The following is a 14,400-nucleotide window of genomic DNA, read 5'->3' as shown; positions in this document are numbered from 1 at the left end:
ACTCGCACACACGCAGCCCCGGCGGAGGAGAGGTGGCTATAAGGAAGGGAGCCCGGGGCGCAGTAGCCCGAGCGGGAAAAGAACGCTTCCCGACACCTCACCTTGTTGTGAGCCGGCACTGTGCTCGCAGCTCCTGATGGAAATGCAGCCCGGCTCGGCCAACTCGCTGCTTTCAGGAGCTGCTGCACGCGCCGCCGTCTCGAGCGGTCCACTCAGCTCCCTGCGCCCGGCGCTCCCCCCATCGCCGCCTCCCCCCGCGCGCTGCTCTCTCGCTTACTCCCCTCGCTTCACCCCTCCCTCCCCCAGCTCTTTTTTTTTTTTTTTTTTTTTTTTCCTTTTCCACTTCCTCCTATCCCACCTTCCTCTAGATCCGAGCTGCAGTCGACTCCGGTTGCGACGCTGGGCTGGAGGCAGAGGATACACCAGCTCCTCGCCCAGGAATCCTTATCAGCTTCTAACCTCTCCGCTCCAGAAGAGGTTCTCATGTTCTCGAGACAGCCTGATCATTCTCTGCTCCTGGATTTATTTAACACAAAGTGTACCAGCTCTCTTAGTTGTTTCTTCCCTGCAATTTCGTGGCTGAGCATTCAGACGTGGGAAATGACATCTGACGAAAACTTTATGCATCACCAAGTCAAGAATCCCTTGGCTTTCTGTCCTGTAAACCTCTTGGACTGAGCTCCACCCTAAGGCAAAGCCAGCTGGAGGGTCTTGGGAGATGTATTTAACTTCAGAAAAATGTATGTTTTCGTGAACCTCTGGATTATTACAGAGTATAAACTTTCATGTTAAAGGAAGTTCTTTTCTTTTTTAAAAAGAGAATCGTTACTTGGTAGGGCGTTTGAGTACACCCAAATCTCCCACAAGCTGTAGATTATTTTCCCTTAATAAAAATTCTTTGGCACCTGTATTTTACGTTCTAGGACCTGCATCAAGAACTTTAAAAGCCGAGGGTATGTCTCTCTCTTGCAAAACGGAGGAGAGTTTTGAAGACCTAACACCAATTTTGCTCCCATTTGCGACAAAGAACTTGGCTTTCCATGGCTTTCTCACTTGGACTAAATAAACTGGAAGGAAATCAGTAATTAGCCCCCTGTAAACAGAATCTGATGAAGAGACTCTCTCCCACAGACTCGGAGGATTTAACTGAAGTGAAATAAGTGTGAGTCAAGAGATCTGCGGAGGCTAAAAGACTGCGATAATGTTATGCATCTCTATTTGAATTATTAGAGATTATTTCACTAAAACTACATCTCCCAAAGCTAAGACCTTTGAAATTTTCATGTACCTTCCAAAACTTCAGGAGCTGTTTGAATAGCGGCAGTGCTTTCTACTCATATTTTTCATTTCAATCTCATACAATATTTGTATAACTTTTTTCAAACTATATTAAAACAGGAATCAAACATGATTAATTTTGATTTCTAATTTCTTTTAAGTAGAGGATTTAAAACTGAATGTATAATATGTAAAATAAGTAAAAAGAAAAAACTGCCATTTTTTAACTCAGAAAAAGGTATTTTCCTCAATTTTTCCCTTTTCCACTCTGATGAATGATAGTAAGGGGAAAAAAACCAGAATCTACTATTGCAATTCATAGACACTCTGTTTGATGCAAACATGTCAGATAACATCAAGAGCACTGGTATGTACTAATTTTCCAAAGATATTTATTTTGGCCTAGTCACGACTGGCCATGCCATATATTTTAGAATATTCTATTTCTTGCTTAGGACATCATTAGGCAATTGTTAGGAGGTCCACTCTCTACATCGGCTCCTCCTGGTCCCCAGTCCTTCAGCTCCCTGCATCCCCATCCTCACCTCTCTACCTCAAAATTTGAAGTCTTTTCCTCTCAATTCAATGAGAATACTTTAACATATTTAAAAACCTCATTCTTTTTCATTTAAATCTAATGGGAAAAGCACAGACTTTGTGCCTTAGATGAAACTCTGATGCACAGCAGAAGTCAGAAATTGTTAAATTAAAAATGATCTTCTAACCTTTGTAACCTACCTTTAAAACAGTTGTATGTTATTTGCTACAAAATATTTGATGAAGGATGATGCTCTAACACTCTGCAGCCTTTCAGCATCCTTTATATATTTTAGCATAGTAACGGCCATCTAAGGCTAACATGATCATCTTTCAATTTATGCAAGCATAGATATGTTTATTTTTATGCCTTCATTGACCTCACAATGTATATATTTCACTGCTGACCCTGACATGTTCATAAAATCTCTTCACATCTAGCTTACACCGGCAACTTCCCAAATAGTCCACCTGGACTATTACAAGTTGTAAAAATCTGTGGAAGAACGCACGATGACGGTTGTACTTGCCTTGAGAGAAAAGCCTCTAATAGGCAAACATCAGCACTCACGGTAAAGCAGGATTTACCAAGAACTGCAAGTTTGAAATGCTATGAGTCAGAAGAGGTAGACAGAGCCTGTTTCCAGTGCATCTGTGCTAGTCTGGTCTGGTCCAGCTTATCTCCCACTGCTAATGGAGCTCCTTAAACCTTTACCATTCTTCCAAAGCCACTGCCCTTATCAAGGCTAAGCTTCTGGGCATGTTAGCAGTAAGAGTAAAAATCTACTGAGTGTGATGGTAAGATGTGTTGACCACAGGAAGTCTCTTCTCACTTTGTCTACATACAAAGAGACTGCTTTCAAAATTTAAATAATCCTAAGAGAATTCACACTTTCGGTTAACACCTCGGTCATCAGTTAACACCTCAATGGGGATTATTTGAAAGCCTGCAGAGAGCAAAACCCAGAACGGAAGAATACAGGAAGAGTATTAAGTGGGAGGTAAAATATGGGCGGGGTGGCTAGGAACCTTGCAAGTCAAGGTGGGTGGGTACAGAGATGAATAATTCACTGTCTACTTCCCAGTTTTTTTGAGAACCAGTGCTGGGAACTGGAAAAATTGAAAAAGCAGAAAGTGGAGTGGGGTGTTTGGGACGGGCAGAGTAAGATGCTAGTGCCACAAAGTAAGTGGCAGGGCTAGAACTTGGTTTTGTGTTTCTGATCGTGCATTACAAAACTGGAACTCACAGCAAGACTCAGGTCTTCATATTCCCTGTCTCTTCTGCCACTTCTGTCACCTCGTGACAAATAATAATTTACATATATTATGAAAAGTTAATATTAGGGCCACTCTGAACTTGAACTTTACCTCTATTTTCTTATCTTTTTAACTCTTTCTGTACTGAACATTGTTAGTCAATCAACAAACATCTGTTATTGAATATATCGCAAGACATTTTGCTAGGAATTTTTTTTTATATTAAATCTATTTCTTTTCTAGGTTTCTTTACCTTCATTTTTAGATTTGCCATGTTTCTAGAAAGATAAATATTAGGCATATAGTAACACAGACTCCCTTTCTAACCACCTTTGAGATTGGGACCTATGAAGACGTTAATGGAACTTCATTTCTTTAAATTCACACACACACACACACTTAGTTGTCTGTCATGGGTTACTTTTTTTCTCAGTTACTATAAAAATACAATACTCTGTTGCTCTGTTGTTAATCCTAACTATTGTGAGGATATATAGGAAAGGTCCAACTTATTGTACATCTTCCGTGGGCCAGGCACAGTGCCAGACACTACACATTCACCATGTCCTTTATTCTTCCCGGCTTGGCAGGATCCCATAGTTAGTAAATACAAATGAAGGATTTTGAGGGTCTATGAAGTTCTTGAGAATGATCATGCTACACTGCTTCTAGTTTTCTCCTCTCTGTATAGAACTTCTCTGTTTGGGTCATCTTTTGTTTATGTTCTTCCATTCCACTGCCCCTATATTTTTTCTCTTCTACCTGGTGTGCATTTATTTATCTCTATTTTAGTGAGAGCTAGGACTCATCTCGTTGAAAAGTCAAGGAAAGAGGGGATGGTTAAGACAGGGAGCTTGCTAAGCTAAGGCAGAAGTCATTCCACACAGATGCTGAGCACCTTAGTCCATGACTCAAATGACCTTGTCCACTCACTCCCTAGTCTCAGCAGCATCGAGCCAGGAGCTCAGCAGGCAATCTACCTGGTTGGCTGAGAAGGGAATTGACCAAGACTGCCTCCCTCTCCTTGTGCAAAAATGTTGTTTGCCAATCAAGCAAATGTTATTTGCCTTTTCATTACAGCCAGCTGGTGGAAGATAAGGAAAGATGGGCATTAAGGGACTTTGCAGGGTGTCTGAAGTCACCAGAAGCTGTGGTTTCATGATAGACGAGTTATCCTAAAGGCACAATTTGGCCACGACTGAAATATTTTATTATAAGGTGAGGGAAACAATACCTGATCTATAAAAGTTAAGCATCTAGAATGGTGCCTTATGTCAAATCCTTCCATGAGCTTGCATCCAGCATACATATAAAAAAAAAAGCAGCAGCAGCAAAACCCTGGGTATTAAAAATTCAGGAATAAATTAAAGACCTGCCAACATCATCATAAAAACATGTCAAGAAGGAGCATTCTATGTCCTCATTTTGGAATTTTATTTACTAAAACCATGTAAATCTTATAAATCATCTGTTCTTAATTTAATAGAAAGTAGTAATAATTACAAGATTTGCATTAGGGACATCAAAGATCAACACATTTTTAAAGATTAGAATTGAATTGCTAGAATAGTATAATAGACTTTGTTGTTTGTTTTTAGAGACCAGCGCCACTTAAGCAAACTTAGAAGATACTAGATACCTAATTTGATAAACAGGCCATCTTGTGATTTAACTTAATGTAAAACATCCAGTAGATAAAGAGACTTGAAAAGCTGTAATAAATATGAGAAGCACATCAATCAGTTCAATTACTGTAATTCTTTAAAAAGCATTTTTCAACATTTAAACCAGAGGGTGAATCTGATTAAATTAATTGATTACCAAGTAGATAGTACTGGAAAGTGGCCAATAAGGCAATTAACATTTGTTTTTACTTTATACAGAGACATATTTCTTGACTATTTTTTAAGAAAAATTATTTTTAAATTTTAATGAATATTAATTATAAATACAAATAAATTATATTGAGGGGTACAAGGTACTGACACAAAAATGGATAAAATAAAATGTATAAGAATATTTGAACAATAAACTCTATGGACATGCACAGAAATACAAACATTCTTATACGAAGGTTAGTAAATTTACAAATCTGCAGGTCAAAAAGACTTTTAAAAATATCTCTCTCCTTGATATTAATACGGATGTGTTTTTTAAAAATTTGACCTGCACAGTTATTAATATGATAACCTTCGTATAAAGATGTATGCTGTGAGTTTCTTCTTTGACTTAGAATGTTATTTGGCTTGGTAAAGTAGTATGTTTTCAAATGGCTCTAGATGGGGTTTCTAAATCATGCTCTACAAAGAAACTTTTCTGTTTATCTTTGAATTTTTGTTTGTTTACTTTTTTTAGCTGACTAGTGCAAAACAGACTTCATAAATCATTCTTTATAAAAGTATTATTGGTTAACTATTTTCAGAGGATAAAAACTATCCCAAGTGATATTGCAAGACCTTGCCACTTAATTCTGTCTCTTGTAGAAATGAGTTCTCTCCATGAGAGGCAGTTGTACCAAAAGAGAGAGAAGGTTGTGATTCCTGTCCATACATGCGTGTCAAGAATCCTGTACTCTATAGGATTTTAACTAAAAGTTAAACACAAACGTGAAACAATTCACAGATAATGTAAGTTTCTCCTCTCTTAAATTAAAAAAAACATTGTCTTGCTATTTACTTTGAAATATTGATTGATTGTTCCCTTAATTGCTATGCAATGAGCTTGAAATGGGAGATAAAAATATGAACAAGTTGTTAGATGATCCCTTCCACAAAAAGCTCACACTCTTGTTGGGGAGAAAAACAAACAAATTAGTAATTTAAATAGAGTATGATGAGTGGTAAGATAGGAGTTGCGTTGAGCTGGTCTCTTCCTGAACCAATATCAGGACACTGAAATGTGAATTAATTGTCATTATTAAATGAAAAGTTTAGATAGGCTGGATCTCAGACAAAGAGTTTAAACAAAGCTACTGAAGATCAAGTTTCTCCATCTTGGGCTAGCTTAACAATACAAAATTCCACTTCAGCAAATTCAGATGTGTTTATGGGGTTAAAAAACAGCCGGGCACTTAGAAATTTCACATCCCCATACTAAAGGGCTAGGAAAAAGGAGAGAGTCTCTTCTTACAGCTCAGCACAAGAAAAAGGTATTTCTCCAACCTTAGAAACTTCAGTAGTTCTCTCCTTGAATCACATTGCTTTTGATTTGGTTACATCCTCAACCCTGAACAAATGCCTGTGCCAGGAGGATGAGAAGTACCAACATCACTGGAGCAGTGAAACAGAGCAGTCACTATCAAATCTATGATAGGGGTCGAGGGTTGGGGGAGTGTAGGGGGGCAGGGAGGACGGGAGAAAGGTAGAGGAGGAAGGGGGGAGGAGGCAGCGGGAGGAGGGGAGGAGGAGGGGTAAGAGGGGGGAGGACGGAGGACGGAGGGGGTGGGGGGAGGGGGGAGGAGGGTGGGGGTGGAGGGACTAGTTCCCGGAAGGAAGGAAGGTCAGAGCTTTGTTTTACAAATAGCAGGATCAAGGGTGGCAAATGTAACAGATTTCCCTTGGAGGTCTGCAGGGAACACTGTGGGAGCAAAGAAACAGGTCATTTAAGAGACTTGAAGAATAGAGTTATTAGCCAGAGGAAGTATGATGGGAATAACATGCGTTTTCGAGGAAGGAATGCAAGTAAAATCGGAGAGCTGTGAAATAATATAGTGGTCACATTTTTAAGTGTTTCTTTTTCTATATCTAAAACATTTTCTGATATATAGACGCAAATAGGGTGGACAATGATATCTAGAAAAAAATCAAAGGAAAAAAATTCTCTCTTGAAATGCATTTTTAAAGTGAATTTCAATATAATATGCCTGACAGCTGCATAAAATGCTTTCCAGTGCTCACTGATACAAAGAGAATTCCCTTGTGAACCAAGCAAATACCTTTTTTATGTTTTACAACATAAAGAAATAAGGGATAACACACCAATAATGCAACCTTCCCTTATTTTGGTAGGGAAATATTTTTGCTCTTCTTAATTTTTTAATAAGCAATACTAATTTAAAAGATTTGCTGTACTTACTGAGTTCTGGATTGCAATCAAAAACAACACAGCTCATTTAATTCATGCTGTACTTTGAATTGAGATATTTTTCTGACTTTTTTTTTACTTTCAGGATCTTTTTAATTACAAGTTTAATTTCTTGGTATAGAGCTATTCAAGTTATATATTTCATTATGGTAGAGTTTGGGTAGTTGTTGGTTTTCAAGGAATTGATTAGTTTCTTCTAAGTGGTCAAATTTATCAGTGTAAAGTTATTTGTAATATTTCCTTATCATTCTTTCATTGGATGCAGGATCTGTAGTAATAGACTGGGTTTTACTCCTGATATTGATGATTTCTGTCTTTTTCCTATCTTTGCCAATTTGCTAGACATATATAATTTACATTATTTTTTTCAAAGAACCAACTTTTTGTTTCATTGATTTTTCTCTATTATTTTTCCATTTTCAATGTTATTGATTTCTTCTCTTTTCACTGTTTCCTTCCTTTCACTTATTTGGGTTTATTCTGCTCTCCTTTTTCTAATTTTTTAAAGTAGGAAGTTAGATTATTAATTTGAAAACTTTCTTCTTTCCTAAACATTTAATAGTGTATATTTTCCCTCTCTGCACTGCTTTAGCTGAATCCCACATATTTTGATATGTTGTGTGTTCATTTCCATTCAGTTATATGCACTTTTGCTTTCCTTTTAAACTTTCTGTTAGACTTAGAGATTTTTGACAAGTGTATGGTCTAATTTCCAAATATGTGGAGATTTTCCTATTGTTTTTATGTTACTAATTTCTAGTTTGATTCCATATGGTCAGAGAACATACTCTGTATGAATTCAATTCTTTTAAATTTGTTGAGGTTTATTTTACAACCAAATATATAGTCTATCTTGATTTCTCTAGATATTACAATATGCATATTTAATATATAACAGTCTACCGACATGGAGGTTTTATCTTTTTGAACAAAGTATGGAAACTTTATTTCTGTTTAGGTACATTTACCCTCTGTACTTTTAAAATGCAATTGTATGAAATATCTGCTCTACATATATATGGCACCACTGAGGGGTGATGTTAGAATTTTGCTTGAGCCATCAAGTATGATTTAAGAAATTCATGAAAAAAATAGTTTATTTTATTTACCCCTCTTTTTATCCATTCCAAAGTTCTAATTTTCTTCTGAAGTCTCAAGTCTTCTTTTATTATCATTTTCTTCCTCTTTAGAAAACTTCCTTTAGCCATACTTCAAAGGTAAGTTTACTAGTGATCTTTGCTTTTAGTTTTCTTTCATCTGAGAGTGTCTTTATTTCCTCTTCATTCCTGAATGATAGTTTTCCCAGATGTAGAATTTGAGTTTGCCAGTTCTTTTATTTCAGCACTTGAAAAATATTGTATCATTTCCTTCTGTCTTCCATGGTCTCAGATGAGAGGTCCACTGTCATGTTAATTATTGTTCTCTACAAGTAATGTGGTCTCTCTTTTAGACAATTTTTAAAACTTTTTTTGTTTTTAGTTCTCAGAAGTCTGTATTTATGGAGTGGATTTCTTTGGGTATATCCTATTTTGTGTCAACTCAGTTTCTTGAATCTGTAGATATATGTCTTCCACCATATTTGGGGACAATTAACCCATTATTTCTTCAAGTACGTTGTCAGTGTCTCTTTCTCTGTGCTCCCCTTTGATGCAAATAATATGAATGTTAGTTCTTTTGTTATTGTTTCACAGGTCACTGAGACTCTAATCTTTTTTTTTTTTAGTCTACTTTCTCTCTGATATTCAGATTAGGTAAATTCATTTGATGTGTTTACTGGATCTCAAGTTCATTGATTCTATCCTCTGTCATCTTTGCTGTAGTATTGAGCCCATATAGCAAGTTATTTCAGTTATTATATATATATGTATACATATTTTTTTTTTAAAGATTGGCACCTGGGCTAACAACTGTTGCCAATCTTCCTTTATTTTTCTTTTCTTTTTTTTTTTTTTTAAGGATTGGCACCTGGGCTAACAACTGTTGCCAATCTTTTTTTTTTTCTTTCTGCTTTAACTCCCCAAACCCCCACTGTACACAGTTGTATATCTTAGTTGCAGGTCCTTCTAGTTGTGGGATGTGGGACGCCACCTCAGTGTGGCCTGACGAGCAGTGCCTTGTCAGCTCCCAGGATCCGAACCCTGGCCCACTGCAGTGGAGCATGCGAACTTAACCACTCAGCCACGGAGCTGGCCCCACAGTTATTATATTTTTAAGTTCTACAATTTCCATATTTCTTTCTGGTTCTTCTTATAATTTCTATTTCTTTGATTTTCTATTTTTCCTTTTGTTTCAAAAGAATTTGTACTTGCTTTCTGAAGCATTTTTATACTTTCATAATCCTTGTCAGATACTTCAAACAACTAATTCATCTTGATATTCCTGTCTGTTGATTGTCTTTCTCATTTTGGGTAATATGTCATGTCTTGTCCCTATTTAATTTTTTTTTTTAAGTATGTAGTCCCCCTGTTAAGTGATAGCCATAGTGCTAGGTGAGTGTGTAAATTCAGCTTCCTGTTTGGACCCTGCCCAACCCACCGCTTGCAAAATGGGGCACTTATTCAAACTTATACTGCCTCTCTGTAAATAATTGGGTAGGAAGCTCAGCTTCTGCTAACACCTTCCCAGCAAAAGTGGGATTTCTCATTGCCTCTGAGTTGGGGGAGTGTGGAGAAAGGGGGAGTAGTTGAGTCGCCCTCTGGGCCCTGATGACATTTGGGTGAAAATGAGTGAAAAGCTAACTCATACTTCTTTGTTGCTGCAGAGTATGGGTGGAAGCTCAGTTCCCTTGCAGCCACCTAACACCAAGGCCATGCTGATTAGCTCAGATTCACACTGCCTTGTTCAGTTTCTTGATGCCTAGTGGAGGTGTGGGCTCAGCTCCACCGTGAAACTTAAGGAAATGGGGTTGCCACTTATCCATTGATATTTGGCTGGAGTAGGGTGGTTATTGGCCAAAATATGTTCTGTTGTTAGGCTACCCTTTTCCAAGTCCTTTGATTTGGGAGAAGAAGATTTTTTTGGAGCACTTTTGTCTATTTCCATTGAAGCTTTTAGATTGGGCCTTCTGTAGTACCTTGTCTGGGATATATGGGCAGCCACAAGGAACCCAGGGAACTCACCTTCATGTTCTTTCTCAAGTCTTGAGTTCCCTAGGCAATCTAATTTCTAATTTCCAACTTTTAGAGTCTTCCTAAGCTTATTTTTTGAGCTATGCGCAGAGCTTTTCAGTTGTAAGAAGGAGGACTTGGGAGGAATGAGGCTACTCCATATTCATCAGAACCAGAAGTCTCTTGATTTTTTTTTAAAGATTGGCACCTGAGTTAACAGCTGTTGCCAATCTTCTTTTTTTTCTGCTTTTTCTCCCCAAATCCCCCAGTACATAGTTGTATATTATTTTTCAGTTGTAGGTCCTTCTAGTTGTGGCACTTGGGATGCCGCCTCAACATGGCCTGATGAGCAGTGCCATGTCCATGCCCAGGATCTGAACCAGCGAAACCCTAGGCCGCCAAAGCAGAGCATGTGAACTTAACCACTCAGCCCCTCTTGGGGCTGGCCCCTCTTGATTGTTTTTTAAGAATTAACTCATTGGCTTTCTGGGCAGAGAATGCTGGTTGTCTACACTAACATCCACTTTCGCCATCCCACTTTGTAACAGAACCCCAAAGTTTAGTTGGGCATTTTATCACAAATAATAAAAGATAGTATTTCTCAGTCTCCTTTACAGCTGAGGGAGCCCCATAGTTCTACCCATTGAATCCTAAATAGAAACATTTACTGAGACATCCTTGAAATTTCTTTAAAAGGCAAGGAGCACACAATTCTGCCAAGTACTGTCCTTCTCCTTCCTGCCCCTGAAATAAAGGCATGACTGACTAGAGCTCCACCAGCCGTCTTCTGATCTTCATATTACAGTCAGTTGTTGAGGATGGCAGAACAAAAAGATAGGAGTGGTGGTTTTAAAATATATCTGCAAATGCTTTGGACTTAGTGACTCACGTCTTACGAACAGAACATGGCAGAAATGATGCTATGTGACTTCTGAGGCTAGATAAGAGGAATAATAGTTTCCATCTGGCTCTCTGGCTCTCTCTCTGATTATTTGCTCTATCGGAAGCTAGCCACCATGTTGTGAGAACACTCAAGAGGCATACATAGAGAAGAACTGAGGCTCCTTACAAATAGCCAAGACCAACTTGCCAAGCATGTGAGTGAGCTACCTCAGAACCAGATCCTCCAGCCCCAGTGAAGCTTTCGAATGACTGTAGTTCTGGCCAAGATTTTGACTACAACCTATGAGGCTCTCTGAGCCTAAACTGTCCAGTCAACTGCTCCTAAATTCCTGACCTACAGAAACTATGAGAAGTAATAAATATTTAGTGTTTGCCTGGAGGAGCCTAAGTTCAAGGAAGCTACATAAGCAAGTTTCTGGCTCTGTCTTGGGTAGGCTGGACTCGCAGAAAAGCTCCTCCAACAGAAGGTTGTTCCAAACATATCAAAAACATGGCAAATATCCTCCACATTTACTGTGAGGATCCAAGATACTACTTTAGAGATTATATTTAGAACAATGATTTGGCAAATTTTCAGTTGTTGCATGGGATCAGATAATAGCTAGACTAATGCTATATAAGAAATATTTGTAGGGGAAAATTGTGACTCATGAGTGGGTGACTAAACACGTGTAAAATATTTTCTAACGTAGAGTTTCTGAGTCTATATAGTTTTTAATCTGCCTAGTCATTTAATTAGAATATTTCAGCCCCAAAGAGGTAGTTCACCCACCAACTGTACTCTTCTTCTTTATTAGGATTTCTTTTAGTGATGTTGACAAACCCTAAAGACAAACAAATACACGTGTCTATCTGTGTGAGTGCATGTATACACACACACACACATGCATACACACACACATACATGTACATACAAACTCAACCCACTCAACTTTCCTGCTCAAGCAAAATTCATTTCGATATCTGATCCAGGGATATTTTTTCAAATATGAAATGACAGGCACTTCATCTTATTTACAATAGTTTCTTGGTGCTAGTTACTGTGAATTGGTAAAACATAGTTTTGATTTTGTGTGGCTTTTCTGAAAAATAGAAAAAGTTTCTCACAAAATTGTAAGAGACATTAATTATACAAATTATAAGATATATATTGACTCTAAAAAATATAAAAATGGGGGATTGGGAGGGATGTGTCTTAAAATTTAGGAGATACTTAGACTTTTGAAGTGTGAATTCTAGAGACAGCAGGAAACCAGCCTCAGCCTAATGGATGAGAAAAATGAAGTTCAGAGAATAAATATCCCAAACCACTAAGTCGATTAGCAACAGAATCCCTCAGGTGCTATGGTCTCCCTAATCATGACATAATAGAAAAAGCATAGACAAAATGCTGTTTAACCATGGTGGATTATTTCTCTGAATTTTCTCTGGTTCCTTAGGAAGTCTCAAAAATGATAATAAAGGAATAAACCTGTTATAAATGATATGGATATAAAGAACAGAAAAGGGATGACAGAAAACTGTATAGTTCAATTTTGTAAATCAATTAAATCGTAAAGCTAGAGTGGCTATGTAGGGTCTTTGATTTCATAGTCTATGGACCCTTCATTACATTAAACAAGATGTTATACTGTAAATAACCCTCTTGTAGGAGCAGTTCTGTTATTAGCTGTGTCTGCAAGTCAACACTTACTTGGGCCTCTTTCCCTTTTTAAAGCTAGAGAATGAGACTAATCAATGTACTTTCGAATAAGAACTAAGAAATACATTTTGTGTTACAACACAATATACACATGGTACACACATGGATACATCCCCAGACATCTTTCACAAAACAACTCATCGTTGCTGCATTGATAGCAAGAGTCGTTTTACCTTGATATTTTCTATATCATTCTTTCCAGTTGTATTTCATTTTGTTAAAACAGAGAGTGACCAACCAAATAAATTTCATAACTCACTAATGGTCTTGTCATGCAATTTTTAAAACACAAAATTGCTTTTTTTTTAACCTTAGTCAAAGTGATACATGCTTTAGTTTAAAAAGATAAATCATTCTACATGGCTTTTAATGAAAAACAGTCCTTTTTCTCCTCTACTCCCATCTATTTTTCATTTTTATCTCTTTTAGCTTTTTTATTTTGCTTTTACTTCCATGTCTCTATATTGCATGTTTGTTACTACTTTTTAGTTTTCAGTGTTAGGTATTCTCTATTGATTCTCCTTGCTTCCTGGTCTTCTCTACCGCCACTCCCAGTACACACACACATGTTTTCTATTATCATTCTCCCATCATCCCAGTATAGATGTGTTATAATTTTGATTATACAAATACACATCTTTTCCCTTTATCTGATGAAGTAAATTCTTTTTGCAGTTGAACCATGTAATAAATTATAATTACTTTTTATTTTTTACAGAATTATTTGTTTTCTTGGAGTTAATATTTTTTTATTTTATTTTTATTATTATTTTTTTAAGATTTTATTTTTTTCCTTTATTCTCCTCAAAGTCCCCCGGTACATAGTTGTATATTCTTCATTGTGGGTCCTTCTACTTGTGGCATGTGGGACGCTACCTCAGCGTGGTTTGATGAGCAGTGCCATGTCCGCGCCCAGGATTCGAACCAACGAAACACTGGGCCACCTGCAGCGGAGCACACACACTTAACCACTCAGCCACGGGGCCAGCCCGTTGGAGTTAATATTTTTGTTTTATAGTTTTTTAGACATACAACACTTTAAAACTTTCACTAGTAACTAAATCTTCTCTCAAGATGACCAGAGGAAAGTGTTTCACCTGTTTTATATTTCTGAAGAAATCTAATTCAGGGTCACCTGACCATTCCCATCTGGACAGCTGGTTTTCTCTACAGGTACACAGCTATCATCCTGCGATTGATTTCATTGTCCTCTGGGAGGTCCTGATGCCTCTCTCCTGTGATCCTTCTCCCGTTTCCTGGATCTCGTGCCTTCCTCTTTCTTGGTGTTTGTCCATGTTTGGTGGAATACACCATCTAGTAGATTCCCTAATGAGTGTGCTCAGGAAATAAACAATCTGAGACTTCAGACATTGATTCTTCCCTCAACTGTGATTGATGCCTTTGGTTGATGTAGATTTCTAATTTTAAAATTACTTTTATTTACAGCTTTTGAAGTATTTCTCTGTTGTCTTTTATTGTATAGTGTTACTGTCTGAACATGGGTTCAGGATGATTCCTAATTACTTTGCATGT

At 37.5% G+C, this 14,400-nt stretch overlaps 1 protein-coding gene across 2 annotated transcripts in view; it reads right to left on the bottom strand.

Annotated features, from left to right (window-relative positions):
• The window catches only part of SPOCK3 (SPARC (osteonectin), cwcv and kazal like domains proteoglycan 3), a 456,613-nt gene extending 455,937 nt beyond the window's left edge, over positions 1–676 (bottom strand). Inside the window, exon 1 of one of the 2 annotated variants that reach the window (XM_070257231.1) lies at positions 359–676. The gene's annotated coding sequence lies outside the window, so the exon portion shown is untranslated. Of the gene's footprint in view, positions 1–101 lie in introns of both variants that reach the window. The other variant, XM_023636338.2, reaches the window with a different exon arrangement.
• Between the last annotated feature and the right edge of the window lie 13,724 nt (positions 677–14,400).

The sequence above is a fragment of the Equus caballus genome, chromosome 2, assembly GCF_041296265.1.
Source record: "Equus caballus isolate H_3958 breed thoroughbred chromosome 2, TB-T2T, whole genome shotgun sequence".
Classification (NCBI taxonomy): domain Eukaryota; kingdom Metazoa; phylum Chordata; class Mammalia; order Perissodactyla; family Equidae; genus Equus; species Equus caballus.
Note: the sequence above shows the minus strand (reverse complement) of the source record. Positions and strands in the feature narration are given on the sequence as shown.